This window comes from Trichosurus vulpecula, chromosome 1 (assembly GCF_011100635.1).
Source record: "Trichosurus vulpecula isolate mTriVul1 chromosome 1, mTriVul1.pri, whole genome shotgun sequence".
NCBI lineage: Eukaryota > Metazoa > Chordata > Mammalia > Diprotodontia > Phalangeridae > Trichosurus > Trichosurus vulpecula.
Window position 1 is genome coordinate 95,554,619 of NC_050573.1, and position 19,623 is coordinate 95,574,241.

The following is a 19,623-nucleotide window of genomic DNA, read 5'->3' on the forward strand; positions in this document are numbered from 1 at the left end:
TTGGGAGAACACTACACAAATAACTGTGATTGGCACCTCATCTGGTATTTCGATGGATACTCTGTGAACCTGTCAAATGAGTAATCCCTCCAGTTGTGCAGATAGCAATCTGCCCATGTCTGCGTATCCTTTGTGACTCTCGTTTATATCCTTTCATAAATTTGCTAAAGGAGGCTCACCCAAGAAGCTGGGGGCCCTTTTTATGCATCTCTTGACATTGCCTTGCACATAGAAGGCACTTACAAGAAATGCTATTTGAATAAATCCTTGTTACTGTGAGATATGTAATTGAGGGTAATGTTATTACTCCCATTTCACAGAGAAATAAACTGAGGCATAATAACAATGATAACAAGATTTATTTTGTGCCAGGCACTGTGCCAAGTGTTTTATAATTATTTTCTCATTTATTCTCACAACAAGCATGGGAGGTAGGGGCTCTTATTATCCCTTATTATTATTATTAAATTATTATATAATTATAATAATTTATTATTATTTTATAATAATAATAAAATCCATTATTATTATTATTATTATTATTATTATCTTATTATTTTACAGATGAAGAAACTGAAGTAAGCAAGTATCTTGCCCAGGGTCACACAGTTAGTAAGTGTATGAGGCTGGATTTGAATTCAGGTCTTTCTGACTCCAGGCCCAGGACTCTATCCAGTGGGCTACCTAGCTGTCCTAAAGGAATGTTAAGTGATGTACTTAAAGTCAGACACCTAACAGGCTTGAGGATCTTAGTAATGGGGGAATCACAGGTTATCTAGTCTAATCCCTTTATTTTGTAGACAAAGGAATTGAAAGCCCTAAGGGTTTAAAATGACTTGCCCAAGATCACACAAGTAGGATGTGGTAATGACAGCATCTGAATTCAGCTCTTCTTGATGAAAATTTACCTTTGTCTCCTTTGAACCACACCCAAGTTTCATGAGTTGCTTTAGCTGAAATACTCATGCTTACATGGCTAACTTTCTGGTCATGAGTCTACACACATGAGTATTGATCAACCTTGCCAGTTTGGTAAGATGTACTAGATTAGGGGTTCTTAATCTTATTTGTGGTATGGACTTCTTTGATAGTCTGGTGAAGTCCCTAGACCTCTTCTTAGAATAAAGGTTTTAGATGCATAAGATTAAGTACATAGGATCATAAAGGAAACCAAATGTTTGTTGTTGCTGTTGTTTGGTCCTTTTCTGTTCTGATTATTTGTGAACCCATCTGGTGTTTTCTTGGCAAAGATAATAGGAGTGATTTGCCGTTTCCTACTCCAGCTCATTTTGCAGATGAGAAAACTGAGGTAAATAGGGTTAAGTGACTTGCACAGGGTCACATAGCTAGTAAGCATCTGAGGCCACATTTGAACTAAAGGAAATGAGTCTTCTTCACTCCAGGCACAACTCTCTACCCACAGTGCCACCCAGGTATGCCCAAAGCAAATATACTGAAATATAGTTACCAAAATATATTCAAAATAGACAAACAATTTTATTGCCCTGACATTGAGAACGCTTCTATGAGAACCTATACTCTCCTCGCATAGGTTTCAAGAAACCAAGTACATCATGAAACTATGAAGATCCATCAGAGTAGGACGATAGGTATAATCATGCTTAATTTTATTTAAAATGTTTTAAAATGCTCATAAATTAAATTTTCTTGGTTTCAATGTCATACTGAATGAAGAAGAGAATCTCACTGTATTTGTGTAGGGAATTTGTTAACAAGACATCAGTGAGCTTCCTAGAGCTCATCTTTTGGATGGTCAGCAAAGTTCTTGCCTATGGAAATCTAAACACTTTTTTTTTATTTCCTCAAAAAAGAACTGATTAATAACAAATATTCTTCAAGATGGGCATTTACCAGTGCTCGTCCTCGTGCGAGTACAGACTTGCTGTACATGAGAATAAATGGGCTGTTGTCTGGGTCCATTGCAACACCCGCAAAGCTGAGGGAGGATAGGGCACGGCTAGGCAACTAGATAGCATAGTGAAAAGAATGATTGGCTTGGAATCAGATAAGTCCTGCATTCAAATCCTTTACTAGTTATTGACCCAAGGATAAATTGTTTCCTCTTCTGATCTGTAAAATGAAAAGAGTGAGGTTAAGCCTCTAATATGTTTCCCACCTATAAATCTATGAGTCAGATGTTTTTGGTTCTCATGAAACAAGCAGACTCTTCTTGAGAATGATTATTCCAATTTTTAACATATTCATCCTTACCCTGTGCAGATTTCTCTAATTTTAGATAGCTCTTATGAGTACTTTTGTATATCACCTGCAAAACGTTTATGTGTGGAAGTCTATTCATTTAAACAAGCATTAATGGAGCCCTTACTATGAGTTGGACACTCTGCTAGGAACTGGAAAAACAAAGACTCCAGAGGATCTATGTTCAAATTATGCCCTTTGTAACTCTTTGCCTCAGTCCTTCTTCTGTAAAATGAGTTGGAGAGGGAAATGGCAAACCATTCCAGTATCTTTGCCAAGAAAACCCTTAATGGGGTCAGGAAGAGTTGGACATGACTGAAAATGATTGAACACTGCACATAGACATTTTCATTTTTGACCATATAATCATATCATGGTCTATTTCCAATAAGATTTTGATCTTTGATCATTTAATCATATCATTGGCTATTTCCAATCACACTTTCATACTCTTTGCCAAGAAATTTAATTCAACTTACACTCTTTGAGGCACCTACTATGTGCTTCACACGGTAATGTATTCAATAATTTTGGATCCTGTGGGATACAATCAGTTAGTAGGATTCTCCATCATCCTTGCCTGGAATTTTCTCCCATGAAAGGCTACCATTAGTACATTGGTTACCCATAAAACTTTGGGGAATTCTTCATTTATAATGTAGTCCTCTAGAAGCCAGCACTCTCTCTTTTACTTCCTAATGCCCTTACTCTCATAGTATCTTGTATTTGTGGTTACTGGTGGCCCTTTGTTTGGGTACAGAGATCCTCATGGTCAACAGTTTGGAATTAAACATGCCTGCCCTGATCTTTACAGATACATATTTGTTGATTTCTTTGCAACTATGGTTGATATGGCCTTGCATTTTCTACTCTATTCTCCATCCTTGCTGTCATCTTGCAAGAGTTAAAAGACAAGGTACCACTAATTTACTTCCTCTTCAGTCTCCACATCCCCAGGCTATCTACATAAATCACACTTTTGATAGTAAAGCTATAAAATTCCTTGCAAACTGACAAGCTTTTATTAAGCGCTTAGGTGCTACTCTGTGCTAAGCGCTAGGAATAAAAATAAAGGGGGTAGAGTCCTTACCCTCAAGTTGCTTATATTCTAATAAGGAAATATGAAGGATCATTAAAACACAAATACATAGATAAATGTATGCATCCTGTAATGCTTTGAGCCCTTCAAATCTTGCCTGAAGGGTCACATCTCCTTCTAGCAGCATTTTCTCATTCTCCCATTCATTAATCCTCACCCTCCAATCATTGTACATATTTCATATGCATCTTGCATTTATTTTACTTTTGAACAAATTATGACTGCCCAGTGGGGCGTGAACTATTTTAATTTTTATCTCTAAATAGTTCTCAGTATGCTATAGGTACTGAACAAATAGTGCTGATTTTTTTTGATGAATGATAGATTCAACGTGTATCATTACGAGAAAGTAGGGTATTTGGAAGGATGGGTTTAACCTTTAGAATCATAATTTTATTCAGTTCTCAACACTCATTCATTTAACCACTACTTCAAGCATTCCCATGATTTTATTAGTAATCTCATTTTTACTTTTGGGCTGGCAACCATGAGGCTCAGCGTACACAAGTTCGTGTTATGGCTGGTACAATGCTAGGTGCTTCACTGGTCTTGTTCACCCTACTGTTTTAGAGTAAAGAGCTCCCTGTGCTTTTGTTGCTTTAAAACCCAAGCTTTAAATTGCAGTTATGCCCCCAAAGTGTTGTGCAAGTCCTTTAGATACTAATCCAAGCTTGCAAAGTTAGTGATACAGCTTATTGAGAAAATAATGGTGTTAGATAAACTTTGAGCCAGCATGTCTGAAGCTGCTGTCATCTACGAGTTTGGTACTAATCGATGGTGAGTTATATCCTCAAAAAGGAGGAAAGAATTCACAAAAAGTGTCCTTGAAACCACTCCATAAAGTGCTAAGGTGACCTCTCAAGTGTGCACTCTCTAGCAAAAGCTTACAGTTTTGGTGGCAGGGGGAACCTAACCGCCTTATTCCCATAAGTTCAGTGTAACAACATTTGCATTTTTTTCCTATTGTGATCTATTCCAGGAATGTCACCCCCACAAAAGTTGAGGACTGACTATATTATAAAAGCAGAAAACAAGGCTCTTTAAAACTTTGTTATAGGATCAGAAGCTTGATAGCCAAAGAATTCTTATATTCGCTGACAATTATAAGAAGCTATATGGCACAGCATGGAGATTGCTAGATTTGAAGAAAAGAGGTCTGGGTTCCTGTCTTATCTCTGCTACTGGATAATATATGACTGGGAGAAAGTTAATTAACATCTCTGGGCCTTAATTTCATCTTTTATAATGAAGGGGATTGATTAGATAACCTCTAAGATTTCTTTCAAATCTTCATCTGTAATTTTATGAATGATAGCAATTGACTCAGACAGAAACTGAGAAGGTTGGATTAGATGGCAACTAAGGTCCCATTGTGCTCTTCACCTATTATTCTAAAATATGAAGGTTAGTGTTTCTGGGATAGGTGACACATTCTCAAAATCATAGATGTTTTTAATTGAACTTCCTCACACTATAGATAGAAGAACTATAGTCTAGAAAAACACACAGACTTACCTAGTATTTCAAAAGAATACATCTTCAGAACAATATAATTATGGCATCACAGAGTTTGCGCTGTGCAGGTTCATACATGGATATTAGTTAACAAGAAGTTAAAAAACACCTTAATGAACGATGTTTTGCCAATTTGTTGTTCTTCACTTGTTTCAGTCATGTCTGACTCCTCATACTTCTATTTGGGGTTTTCTTGGCAAAGATACTGTAGTGGTTTGCCATTTCCTTCTCCAGCTCATTTTACATGTGAAGAAACTCAGGCCAACAGGGTTAGGTGACTTGCCCAGGGTCACACAGCTAGTAAATGTCTGAGACCAGATTTGAACTCAGGTCTTCCTGAGGCGCTCTGTCCACTGCACCACCTAATTGCACATTCTGGAAATAGATATTGGATTATTGACTTGAGACATATCACAGAAAGCCAGAACCTCGGAAGGAGCATTCTCAAAGATCGTCTAATAACACTTTTTTTGCATAAGATTCCTCTCCACAATATCTAAGACAAAAAAAAAATCATATGCCTTCAGTTTTGAGAATACCCAAATGAGGAGCACATTACTTCCTAATCTAGCTCATTCCACTTTTGGACAGCCGTAAAATCCAATGATCCTAGTGCATATCTAAATCTCCCATGGCTCAAAATTGCTTAAATAATTAATTATAAACTATAGATCTTAATATTTAAGGCCACTAACTTACCAGCTTACATTTGAGTTATTTCTTGGTGAGCTTTCTTTTAGCTTATCTTCCACCTTCATGCCTTTGCACCGTACAATCTACACAATGAGTAAAAACTCCCTTATCACTTCTGCCTCTTATACTTAGATTATCTGAGATACTCTTGCCTACAGAAATCATTTGATAACATTTCTTTTTATTACCATTTTCTCCCTCTGCAAATACAAACCTATAGTCATTTAACTGTGCCAAATTCCCTTAATAGGGGAAGGGGGAAAGGTTAAACATTAACATAGTGACTACCAGGTACCAGGCACTATGATAAATACTTTTACAAATAGTATCTCATTTAATCATTAAAACAACCCTATGATACAGGTTCCATTATTATCCCCAATTTTAGGTTGGGGAAACTGAGGCAAATAAGTTAAGTGACTTGTCCAGGGTCATACAGCTAGAAAAATATCTGAGGCTAGATTTTAATTCAGCTCATCATAACTCAAGGCCTAGTACTCTATCCACTTTACCACTCAGTAGAATGTAAACTCCTTGAAGGCACAGATTATTGTAGGTTTTGTCTTTTTATACCTTGCTCCTAGAACCTTTTCTTCCTTCCTTCCTTCTTTCCTTCCTTCCTTCTTTTTTTTTTCCTTCCTTTGGGGAGAATTGGGATTGAGGGTAGAGGAGTTGTTTAGTTTTTTTCAGTCCTGCCACCTCTGTATGACCTCTTTGTGGAGTTTTCTTGGCAAAAATACTGGAGTGGTTTGCCATTTCCTTCTCCAGCTCATTTTACAGATGAACAAATTGAGGCAAACAAGGTTAAGTGACTTGGCTAGGGCCAAACAGCTAGTGAGTGTCTGAGGTTAGATTAGAGTCACGCTGACTCTAGGCCTGGTACTCTACCCACTGTGCCACCTAGCTGCCCAGAGATCATCCCTCCAATTTAATTTCATTGTTATAGAAAACTCTTAGTGATGAAATTCTCTGGACCAATGCAGATAAGGACTTTACAATTGATGGCCTTAGAAAATTGCCTTGGGACTAAAAGGATTAAGTAACTTTCCCAGGGTCACACAATTTATATGTATCTTAAGATAGATTTGAATGTAGATAGATCTTAACTCAAAGGCCAGCTCTCTATCTACCACACAGAGGTGTCAAACACATCTCCTATGGGGTCTACAAAGCTCATGAGTTTTATGGGAACCAGATTAAAGTGGAATTGGGAAATATTTTTTTAAATAAACAAAAATTCAATAAAACATTTTAAAATTATCAACATAGGGCCTGCAGGGATCCTTATGTATGGATTAGTGGCTCTCATTTCTATTTTGGGATTGACACCAGCGCACCACACTACAGGGGCATCTCATTACACATACTTCAGATAATCTACTAGCTTCTTAATAAATTCTTGCTGAGTTTAATTGAATTGATTATTTTATAGGAGATTTGCGTTTCAGGCACAGCTGAAGTAAATGGGTACTGTAGTTCCTTCTAGCCGGAGATCCTTTTAGAGAAAACTTTGGGAACAATTTGGCCTGAAAATCTTTAAATAGCAAGTCCCTTGCTTAGCTTCCTGGTGAAACTTCCTCCCTGGATTTGTGATGAATAACATACTCAGGGATATAAGAGAAATGGAAACCAGAAAAAAGAGAGGAAAAGGGAGACAAGCAATTCTAAGCCACAGACAAATCTTTCAGTCCTGTCATACGTTAAGATTAGAGGAGAGGTCAATTTGGGTTTTATTTCCTTGTTATAAATAGGATTTATTTATAGACCATCCAAATCAAACCTCACAGAACCCTGTGGGACAATTCCACATGGGGGATATGATTGGTATCTCAAAACCTCTAGCTGTACTTTTCTAGCTGCCTATCAATCTGGAAATGTATTTCAAAGTACTTACTGATCAGTGTAATATCTAAGCACTTAGTACCCAAATCAACTCACCCATCCATAATATGCTCAAAATAGAAAACCAGGAGCCACAGGAAGCTGAAGCACAGTGAAGGAAAATATATTGAATTTGTTTTGATTTTACTTCTGTTTTCTCTGTGATTTCTGGTTGAATGTCACCTTGGGAAGCAGCACAATTTATGGTAGAGAGTGCAGGATTTGGAATAAAAAAGGCATAGATTCAGATTCTGCCTCTGGCACTTAACTAGCCACATGACCCTCGACAGAGGAGGGAAGGAGGAAATAAATATTTATATAGAGCCAACTATGCGCTAGGCACTCTGCTTAGCGTTTTTATAAATACTATGTCATTTGAGCCTCACAACACCCCAGGATGCTCTCCACTGCACTACCAGCTGTCTCTAGAAAGACACCTATCTTCTTTGTGCACCAGGTTCTTCATCTCTAAAATGAGAAGGTTGGACTTAATGACCTCTAAACCCTCTTCCAGCTCTAAATCTGCTGCCTTGATCTTGTTGACCATTTTCTCCTTTTGACTACTTTTTTTTCTTTTTAGGTGTTTTCAACACTCTCTCAGTAATCCTATTAATTTTATGTCTCCTTTTTCATGGTTTCCTTTTTTTGGATTATCATCTATGTCTTTTGTCCTATATGCAAGTTGTAAGGAAGCCAGTACTAGGAACAATAGACAAAAGCTCTTACTGAGCCCATCATTACACTCATTGGTTCAATTATCATCTTTTGGCACATTCTCCAAACCACATATATCCAGCCCGAATCTTTTTCTCCTGAGCCCCAATATCCATAACCAAATTTAGAGTGTACATATTCACCCAGATGTCCCATTAGCATCTCAAATTCAACAATGCCCAAAAGTGAATTCACTTTCCTTCTCCCCCAACCCACCTATCTTGATAAGTTCTCTACTTTTTTCCAGAGCACCACCATCCTTTCAGTCAATCAGGTTCATGATCTCAGAGATATTTTCAACTCTTCAATTTCTCTCACTTCCCGTATCTCATCGGTTGCCAAGAAAGTCGATTTTATTTCCTCCACATTTCTTACTTGGGTCCCTTTACATGACCACTACCAGCTTAGTTCAGGCTCCCATTCTCCCATCCTCTCATACTGCAGTAGTTGTCTAGCTGTTCTCTCTGCCTTATACCCTGTTCTTCCCTAGGGTCATTCTTTGCTGAGTTGACATTTTAAAAATACAGGTCAGATCTTTTCGTTCCCCTGTTTAAGAAGCTTCAGGGATTTCCTTTTATCACTAGGACAAAATACAGATATAAATACTTTGATATTTAAAATGTTGTTCTTTCTGGCCTTTCTGGCCTTCCCAAGCTCATTGTATAGCACCACCCCTCCCCCCCCCCATTCATTCTCTATTCCCAGTAAACTGGGAGACTTGATGATTGTTGTAGATGGCCTCCAATCTCCTGTCTCCATGACCTCCGGAAGAGCTTTTCCCAATGCCTGGAAAGCACTTCTTTCTCATCTCCACTTCTTGGAAATCCTTATTTTCTTAAAGATTGAATTTAATTGCCACTACCTATGAGAGACCTTTCCAGAGGCATTAAGTCAGGTAACTACATCCACAACTAATTTATTTTTATTAGTAGTTATCATGTATGTATTTCACATTCACTTCTGTGTGCACATAAGATGATAAGATCATAGACCCAAAAGTACAAAGAAACTTAGAGGTGGCCAGTGGATAGAATGCTGGAACTGCATCCAGAAAGACCTGAGTTCAAATTCAGCTTTGGATACTTTTTAACTGTGTGAGGCTGAGCAAGTTGCTTAGGCACTTCCTGTCTCAATTTTCTTCAACTGTAAAATGGGGATGATAATAAGAGCACCTACCTTGGAGGGTTTTTATGAGGATCAAATGAAATGATATTTGTAAAGTGTTTTAGCCCAGTGCCTGGCACATAGTAGGAATTGACATATGCTTTTTTCCCTTCTTCTTCCTCTAAATCACACCAACTCCTTTATTTTACATATGAGGATGCTGAGGGTTAATTGATTTACCTAAGGTCACAAAGATATTAAGTGACAGAACCAGCATATGAATTCTGGTCCCATGACTTTGAGTTCAGCAGTCTTTCTATAGCACCATATTGCTGATAGAATATATGCTTCTTTTGGAGGGGGGAAGGCAGGGCAATTGGGGTTAAGTGACTTAGGTCCCACAGCTAGTAAGTGTGTCAAGTGTCTGAGGTTAGATTTGAACTCAGGTCCTCCTGACTCCAGGGCTGGTGCTCTACTCACTGAGCCACCTAGCTGCCCCTAGAATATATGCTTCTTGAATGTAGGGAATGTTTTATTCTGTTTTGTTTCTTTTTGTTTTTGTCTTTGTATTCCAAGGGACCAGCACAGTTCTTAGAACACAGTGGGCCTTTAATAAATGATCGTTAGATTAATTTAAATTCCCATTGGCAGATAGGAGCCAAGAATGACAGTAGATGGATCTGAAGAAGTGAACATTAGATTTTGGTTAGTAGAGAGAAATTTGATGAGTGCAAGACCATTGAGCAGCTGGGTGGTACAGTGAAGAGAGCACTGGGCTGAAGTCAGAAAGATCTGATTTCAAATCTGGTTTGTAGCTGTGTGACTATGGGCAAGTCACTTAACCCTGTTTCCTCATCTGTAAAATGAGCTGAAGAAGGAAATGGCAAACCACTTCAATATCTTTACCAATTCCACCAGTATCTGTCTGATAATGCTGCCTACCCCACGTTGGCCTAGGGTAGGGCTTAGCAAAAGTTTTAAAAAGGGGGAAGGGGGTCACAAAGAGTCTGACTTCAATTTAATGAAGCAAAAACACAGCAACGACAACAGGACCATTGGAACCCTCAGTAGCAAACACAAGAGGAGTAAAATGGTGTTGGGCAAAGATGCTATGTTGTGTGAAATGCTTAGACATGGTCCTCAACAGAGACCTGACCTTAAGACTTGAACATCCTGAAAGTATTGCTGATATGAATCACTAAGGCCGACTGCATCCTGGCATATGTATCCCTTCTCTTCTCGACTTGTTCTCTGGGAATGTGTCTTTCTGGTGTGTGTCCCTTTGAACATATTCTTGTTCACCTGTTTCCTACATGTTTGTCCTTCCTTTTTTTGCCCCCTGGTCCTACATGTTTTCTGTATATGTGGCTTCATCTCTGATGATATGGTTACTGTGTGAAAAAGTCTATCTCAAAGTAAAATGGGGAACTCATACCTTGTCACTTTATTTACTATGTTGTTTTAGTAAATACCTTTTAGTTTTGAACTCATTTGTCTTCACCCAACCAGTAAAAGTAAATGCGCTAGCTCATTGAGTACTTATGAGTAATAGTTTTAAGTGGCTATTGACCCATAGACTGTCTCAAACTTGAGGAGATTTCAGGGGAACATTGCAACTTGGGGATTACAAGGGGTTATATTGATGCTTTAAATCTATCATTTAAATCTATCCTAACGATACTTCTGTGAGGGAGGAAGGGTTGGTATTATCTCCATGTTACACATAATGATATTGGTGTTCAGCAAGCTGAAGTGACATATTATATAACAGAGCCAGAATCCAGGCCCAGGTCTATAAAATCTAAGACCGATTCTATTTTCATAATTTACAATTTCATAATTTATAATATACTGTGTCTCTGATTATGGCAAAATTTTAATAAGGTTTTAACCAGGAACTACTCTGTGGTACTCAACAAGCAAAGCAAAACATAACAAAGCAATACTAAGCCAAAAACATATACGAGGCAAGTTTCAGTGTGGTATGGTAGAAAGGGCTATCTTCTGTGTCAGGAATCCTTGGTTTGGCTACCAGTTCTAAAGTTAGGATGTGTGTGATCATGTGCAAATCATTTAATCTCTCTGCTTGTCTTCTCATTTATGAAATAGAGACAATAATATTTGCTCTAATTGTCTGAGGAAAGGGGAAAGCACTTTGTAAGTCTAAAAATTATCTCTACAATTTTGAAGTTATTGATATTAAAGTTCTTAAGCTGGGACATGATAATTCCCCTTAACAATCAAACACATACACACACACGCACACACACACACACTCAGAGTTTCAAACTGTTCAAACCACCCTGCAATACCCGTTTTGAAGGCTCCCCAATTGGCCTACTTTAAAATCTCAAATCTCTTAGTACACAGAGAACCCAATACAACTCTGTAACGACTAGATTAGATGAGATCATGGTACCATTTTTTTTCCCCAACACCATACCATGCTTGTCTGCAGCTGTCCCAGCCTCCCTTGTGAAGTCCCTGGCCCTTGCTCTATCTTTTTGTCTCATCTTCAAAGTAGTCTCAGATGCCCTGACAGCAAAGAGAATTTAAAGCAAGAGAGCACAGTTGGTCATATTTTTGAAAAAGGAAAAAAAAATCACTGATTGCTGAAAGGAGATGGGGCTAGGGAGGGAGAGGTGAGCAGACATCCAGCTCACAGTCTGGCTCCAGAATCAAGCCTTTTCGAACTGGGAATAAAATGATCAAATTTTAATCCATTGCAAGGGATAATAACTTGATTTGATCATAATTCCCATTGGATAATTCTGATATGGTAAGAAAGGTTAAAAGAGAATTGTGTTCTTCTGGATGTAGGTGAGGGAATTTTGGAGCTAAGCTAGTGTTTTTAGCCCTGTACGTTCCTCCTTAGGTTTTCTTCTAATTTAAGTGAATTAAATTAAAGGTAGCACTGATTAATTGCCTACATGTGCTGACATAAGAAGAAGGGATACAAAGTTTAAAAAAATCTCCTACCCTCAAGGAGCTTATACTCTACACAAAGGACACAACATTTCTAGGGATAAGTATGATGCAAGATTGGATAGGATAAAAGTAAAGAATGTCTGGACAAAGAACTCTCAACAAATTTGAGAAGAAAGGAGACAATACTTTTTTGCTGTGTGTATCAAGGAAGATTTCCTAGAGGTGCTGGCATCCAAACTGACCCTTGAAGGAAAATAAGAAATTTGACAGGTATAGGTCCAGAGGGAATGGAATTTGGCATTTGTGAAATTCACGGAGACAGGTGATGTCAGGTAAAGTGCATGAAGCAGGCGGTAGAAAAGTTTGACTATAATGTAGAGCATGTGAAGAAAAATCAAGTGAAATAACATTGCAGCCAGATTGTGGTGTCCCTTAAATGACGGGCCCTGTAATCTACAAAAACAATGCCAAATTAATGTAATAGGATTATTTTTTTAAAAAATAGCTCTTTTCTCAAAAAGAAAAACAAAACAAACCATTTGAGATAGATCAATCACCTATTTATTAAATACCTACAATGCACTCTGAAGGGCAGCAAGAAGGCTCAGAGGATAGAGTGCTGAGCCTGGAATCAGGAAGAGTGGAGTTCAAATCCAGCCTCACACACTTAATAGCTAGATGACTCCAAACAAGCCACTTAACCTCAGTTTGACTTAAATCACTGGAGTAGGAGATGGCAAACCCATCCAGTATCTATGCCAAGAAAACCCTATGGACAATATGTTCCATAGGGTCATGAACGGTTGAACATGACTGAATCCACTGAACAACAATATGCTAGGAAATCTGTGAAGAGCTTAAGTTACAAAGAAAGACCAAAGACAACCCCTACTCTTAAGGAACTAACATACAGTCCAAAGCAGGTGGAGAGTGGGGATATCTTACAAACGTTGTAAAATTGTTTAAGGTCATAGGGTCAGTATTAGGATAATCTAGGTCCCCTAACTTTACCACTATTTTCATTATACCGTGCTTCCTCTAAAGGGTATCATCAGACAACTTCCTCTAGATATATCAAGAAGGAGTTTGGGGGGAAAAAGATGTTTGCAGTAGTCATGAGAAGGTCTGTTGACCCCAGACTGTTTCTTATAATTTGAAAGAAAGGTAACCTTCCCCAGGTAAACTCCTTGATGCCAGGAACGAACAATTCCTCAACAACTTGTTCTCAGCTCAGGCGTACTACCATGAGGCCAGCATTCATTGACAGTCACAGCACCCTGGCAATTTTACCAGCTTAGGACCTACCCCTGAACACCCTGAGCCTCACACAGGTGAACATAATCTTATAAAGAACTTCTGTTCTACTGAATGGATAAAATAAAACACATTTTCCCTTTACTACAATACTGGTTGCTAGCCTGAAGGATACTAACAGATTTTCAACATAGGGCAATGGGACCCAGCAACTGCATGCTACAGGGACAGATTCATCATAAGAATGGATTTAAGCAACAACAACAACAACACAACAAAAACAACAGCAACAACACAACAACAAAACTTGCCACATGTTTCATCACATGGGGAAAGTGTTGGAGAATATCGTCTAAATCCAGATCAGTTCTATGCATATAATTATTTGTATGTCGTTTATTATGTACAAAGAAAACAACCACATATGTAATCATTGATGAAGACCAATTTGTAGTAAGTTTTATGACTGATGCTTCAAAGCTTCTTTCCAGTTCAAAGTATGGTTCAGAACCATAGAATCCTAGAATTAAAAAGGACATAGTTCTAATATTTAGTCACATCAGTCCTATCTGATCCTTCATGATCCTGTGAACCATACTGTTCATGAGGTTTTCTCAGCAAAGATGCTGGAGTGATTTGCCATCTCCTTCTACAGAGGATTAAGGCAAACAACTTAACTGACCCAGTCATACAGCTAGTAAGCATCTTTGGTCAGATTTGAACTGAAGTCTTGCTGACTTCGCACTCAGCACTCTATCCACTGAGCCACCTAGCTGCCTCCTAAAGGGATCTATTCCAATTTAACCCTAAAAGAAATCCCCAGTAGAAAGTACCAAACCAATTTTCATTCAGTTTTCTTTTTTCCCCAACAAGACCCACAAATAAGAGGAATCACCTATTTCCTGAGAGACCTATTTATTTCTTCTATTTATCAGGAACTTATTCCTCACATCAAGCTTAATTCACTTCTTTGTAATTTATGCTTGTTGCTTCTTGTTCAAATGGTCAATCAATGATACACTAAGTACTTATTAGAAAGCAAAGACAGGTAACTTGTTACTTGTTACTATAGTGGGCTTTGGAGCCAGGAAGACCTGGATTTAAGTTCACATAACTGACTATATGACCCCAGCCAAGTCACTTAACTTCTCAATACATTAGGTTACTCTCTAAGGTTGTTGGTCTATCTCTATCCCTATTTATTAAGTTGTGTTTGTTCTTCATTTTCGAAGTAGACCATGACATCAGGGAAATGATGACATGACTTGCAGTTGACTTGGATTTGAGGAAGGGAGGGAGGGCTATGCAAGGTCTCCAGCCTTGACCATGCACTAAGCTAGGGTGCTGGGGTTACAATGACAAAAACAAAATAGTCCTTATCCTTAAGGGGTTCATGTTTATAGGAAAAAAGTCTGTAAAAGTGGCAGGATCACAGAATTTAAGAGAAAGAAGGGAACTCAGTGACCATATAATCTCATCTATTCACCAAAAGTTTATGAAATCATGTGCATAAGTTAGTAGATAGGACATTTCACTTGAGGTCATGAATATATATTCAAATTTTATCCTTAGATACTAGCTGTTAGTCAATTGACCTCCTTGGACTTTATTTTCCTCATCTGTAAAATGAGATGGTTGGAGCTGATGGAACCTAAAACTCCATCCAGTTCTATGCCTTTGTACTCCTTTAAAACAAGAGCTAAGCAAGCAGGACCTCAAAGGAAGGATAATTCCATACCTCTCAAGGTAGTCCATTACAATTTTGGACTGCTCTAATTGTGAGGAAGTATTGTTGTCTTTTTCTCCTGAACTAAATGTCTTCATGACTTCTCTACAACATTTTTTTATAATTTCCATCCTTTGCTCCTGGTCTACCCTCTGGTGTCAAAGAGAGCAAGTCTAATGCCTCTTCCATATGACAGCTCTTCAAATAGTTCAAAAGATCTCTCATGTCACCTCTGGGTCCCTTCTTCTCTAGGCTCCATATGTGCCATTCCTTCAAGCTATCTTCATATGTCATGAATTCAAAGTCCTTCATCATCCTGGTTGCTGCCCTCTGGACATTCTTCACTTAATAATTTCCTTTTTAAACTATGGGGTCTGGTACTAGATGAGGTATTCCAGATGAGGTCTGACAAAGGCAGAATATAGAGGGATTGTTTCATCTGTATTGCTAAAAGCTGGCCAGGTCTTCATATACCCCAAGTGGCATTAGCTTTTTTGGATGCTACAGCTCACTGCTGACTCCTAATCAACTTTCCATCCGCCAAACTTGCAGACAGTGTTTCAGACAAATAATTCTTCCATCATGTGGATAGAGCATCAGAGTTGGAGTTATGAAGACTATTGATCTAGTGCTGTGTCAGGCACTTACTAGATGTGTCATCTTAAGAATGTCATTAACCTCATTGTGCCTTGATTTCCTCATCTTTAAAATGGAAGAATTAGATTTGATCGCCACTAACATTCCTTCTAGCTCTACACTTATGAGCCTAAATATGTGTGAAGTTAGTTGTACCCAAACATAAGATTTTACATTTATTTCTATTGAGTTTAACCATATTAGACTCAGCCCAACCTGATAAGCAAACCCTGACAACATTATTGTGGATTCTGACTTTGTCAAATAGAGTATCTATCTTTCCCATCTTAGCATCATCTCTAAATCTGATGAATGTGTAATGCATATAATTATCCAATTCATTAATAAAAATGTGAACATTTCAGAGCTAATCACAGATCACTAGGGTATGTCCATCGGAGACCTCCTGCCACATAGACAGAGAATTATTAACCACTGCTCTGTGGGTATGGACACCCAGCCAATTCCAAAGTCATCTCATATCTCTCCACATATTCCACAAGAATAATACATGATACTTATCAAAAGCTTTGCTAAAATCTAGGTGAACCTCATCTAGGTACAAGGTTTCTTTCATTTACCAGTTTGATAATCCTGGGGAAAAAAAGAGGAAAATGGCTAGCCTAGAATGGACTTGTCTTGATGGATCAATGTTGGCTTTTTATTAGCCCTGCCCCCATTTCTAGGTGTTCCTCAATCATCTTCTTAATGTTCCAGAATTTTCCTAGGAATTTAAGTCAAGCACACTGGCTTATAGTTTTCAGACTCTGCTCTGTTCTCCTTTTTGAAATAAGGTCATTTACCTTCTCCAGCATTATGATCCTTTACCATTTTCAATGATCCTTTAAATTTTCCAATCAGTGTCTCAAGAAAAGTTGTAAGGACTGCAAGTTCCTTCAGTACCTAAGAATGTAGTTCATCTGGGAAAAGTAACTTGAATTTATCAAAAGTAACTATGTGCTTTCTTACTATATCCTTGCTTATCTAAGATCAACTCCCTATTATACATTTTTTATTCTGACATCCCAGTGAAAAGATTATTCTCCTTGGCAGAGAAAACTGAAATCAAAGAAGAATCAAACATTTCTACATTCTCTTTCTTGTCAGTTATCCTCCTTCTATCCACCTCCAAGTACAGACCTTCAATCTTTTTGCAAAGCACTTTGCAAAAGTGAACATAAAATATATACAAAGTGATTTTTAAAGAGAATTCAGAACTGAGGGGACCAGTAAAAGCCTCATATAAGAAGTGCCTTCAGTTGAGTTTGAAGAAAGAGGGATTCTAAGAGGTAGAGGAAAGAAAGGAGTGCCTTCTAGGCATGCAGGTGGAGAATCTATAGGATGTTATAGAGATGGGAAATATAATGTTATCTAAGAAGACCATGAATTAAAGCAGTTTGGCTGAAGTATAGATTGTTTGTTGAGGGTGAGGGGGATAGTAGCAATGTGCAATAAACCTAGAATGGTAGGCAAGGACAAGTTTATGATGGTTTTCAAAAGCCAAACAGAATTTTTTTAAAAAAAATTCATCCTAGAGGAAATTCAGGGCAACTGAAGAATTTTGAAAAGGAGAGTATCATCATCTGACCTGTCCTTTAGGAATATCACTGTGGCAGTTAGAAAAGAGTTTTGACGTGAATTAGTAACTAAAAGAATGTGGATATGAAAGATATTTGTGTATCAAGGATAGCTCTGAGATTATGAACCTACATAACTGGAAGGTTAGGGCCAACCATAGATACTTTACTGAAGACCAACAGACATGTTGGCTTTTACCTTCTGGAACTAAAGAGAACAACACTAATTCATCTTCTACATGATACTTGAATATTGAATCAAGTTAAGTCAATAAGCATTTATTAAGCACTTACTATATGCTAAACATTGGGAATAAAATACAAGTAAAAAGAAAGAAAGACCCTCCCTGGCATCTAAAAAACTTACATCTTATATTCTAATGGAGGAAGATAACATGTAAATGGAAGCTAAAGTGGGGGAGGGTGCAGAGAAAGGGTACCCAGGTAGATGACATGAATAGTGAAACTTTGCTCCTGGAGAGAACTGAAGAAATATGCAAGAACTGGATATTTTCCTTGAAAAGGAGATTCTAAGAGAAAAGAACAAATCAAAACAAGGGGCTGAAACAATGGAGATTACATGTGAGAAATCCAATGGTAGAGTGAATTTCCAGCATGATAAGGCTTCTGTGACAAGAGAGAAACAACCCAGAAACAGGAATAAAGCTTGGAAGGGAAAGAAATCAAACTTCAACCTTGCTTCAGATTCTTAATCACAACTATTATGTCTCTTCTCTATGCCCTTCCCTTAGTTGCCTTTTCTTCAAGCTAAATGGGGTGCCAACATATCATAGTAGGAAGGACCTCAGGAACTTAGGAAACAGAGAAACTCTATGAAAATCCTGCCTCTGATACTCACTGCCTATTCGACATTGGGCAAGTCATTTAATGTCCCCATTGCCTCAGTTTCCTCACCTACAAAATGAGGATTTGGACTAGATCTGGATAGCCTTATATTAACACCTATCCTAAACTGTGACTTCTAGAACTGAATGCAACACTGAAGACCTGTTTTGACCAGTAAAAGATATAAAGGAATTGCTACCTTTTATTCCTGGAAGCTATTTATATCACTCAACAAAACTGGAGATTTCATTAGTTTCTTTGGCTCCTACATCACATGGCTCACTCATATTTAACTGGTAATCCACTTACATCCTCAGACCTGTTCCAGGAAAAAAAATAAAAATAAACAAAATCGCATTGTCTAACCATTCCTCCCACATCCTTGACTTTGGGACCTGATTTTTTTAACACAAGGGTAAGACTTTACATTTGCCACTTTTGGATATGATATTATTAGATCCAACTCAATGCTCTACTCTCTCAAGACCTTCTTGAGTTCTAACTCTTATCATCCAGTGTGTTAGCTATCTCTCCCAACTCTGTGTCAGAAGCTTCCCTTTAACTAATCTGTAAGCATGAGGATCTGCCCCTTCAGAGAACGTTTGACCTTCCAGTAGCTCTGAGGCTGCTCCCAGGCCCATGAGTCTCCTCTGTGACTGCTTAGAGCTTGGCAGTTGATGTGACAAGCCTTATTTGCTTGAGACAGCTCAAATAGAGGTTCCTTATGAAAATAGAATTAGGGGAGAGTAGGCTTATTTCTTGATTCCTTGTGTCTGATAGATCAATTGAGATATTTGTAAAGTGTTTTGCACAGTTCTTGGCACATAGTAGGCACTTAATAAATGCTTATTCTCTCTCTTGCAGACAGCAAAGTTTGTCAAATAATTGAAGAGGAAATACCTTAAATAACTCTGAGTCATTGGAGGACATTAGAACACCTCCCAAAGTTTCCAATAAAATCCCCTGATCATGCCAAGTCATTAACGAAACTATAAAACCAAGACTGGGACTCTCCTTTAGATAAATTATTTTCCAAGTTGACAATGATTCATTAGTGAATATTCATTGAGTCCTATCACTGAACCAGACTCAAGCCCAACTAACAATATCATCATTCTAACCCATGTCTCATCCAAAAGGGTAATGTGAATAATTTTCAAACCTTTTAATGAAACCTAGTGTATCAACAATCCAGCTAGCAGCTGCTGTGGGGGTGTAAATCCAACAACAACCAGTTCATAGAACACTGCAAGCCCAGGTCCTTTTCATCTGCTTTGCTGAGGAAAGCAACGTTAAGGGGTTAACAATCTTACTTTAATCCAGCATACAAATATCATTTACCGAGTTCAGGGGAAAAAACCAGCACCCTGAATTACAGACCAAATACAATTCGTAGTTATCAACATCTGAGTCTTCAGCCAGGGAGCTCA

At 38.0% G+C, this 19,623-nt stretch overlaps 1 pseudogene; it reads left to right on the forward strand.

The window, feature by feature from the left end:
* Positions 1 to 4,052: 4,052 nt before the first annotated feature.
* Positions 4,053 to 19,623, forward strand: part of LOC118834030 — a 37,321-nt pseudogene continuing 21,750 nt past the window's right edge.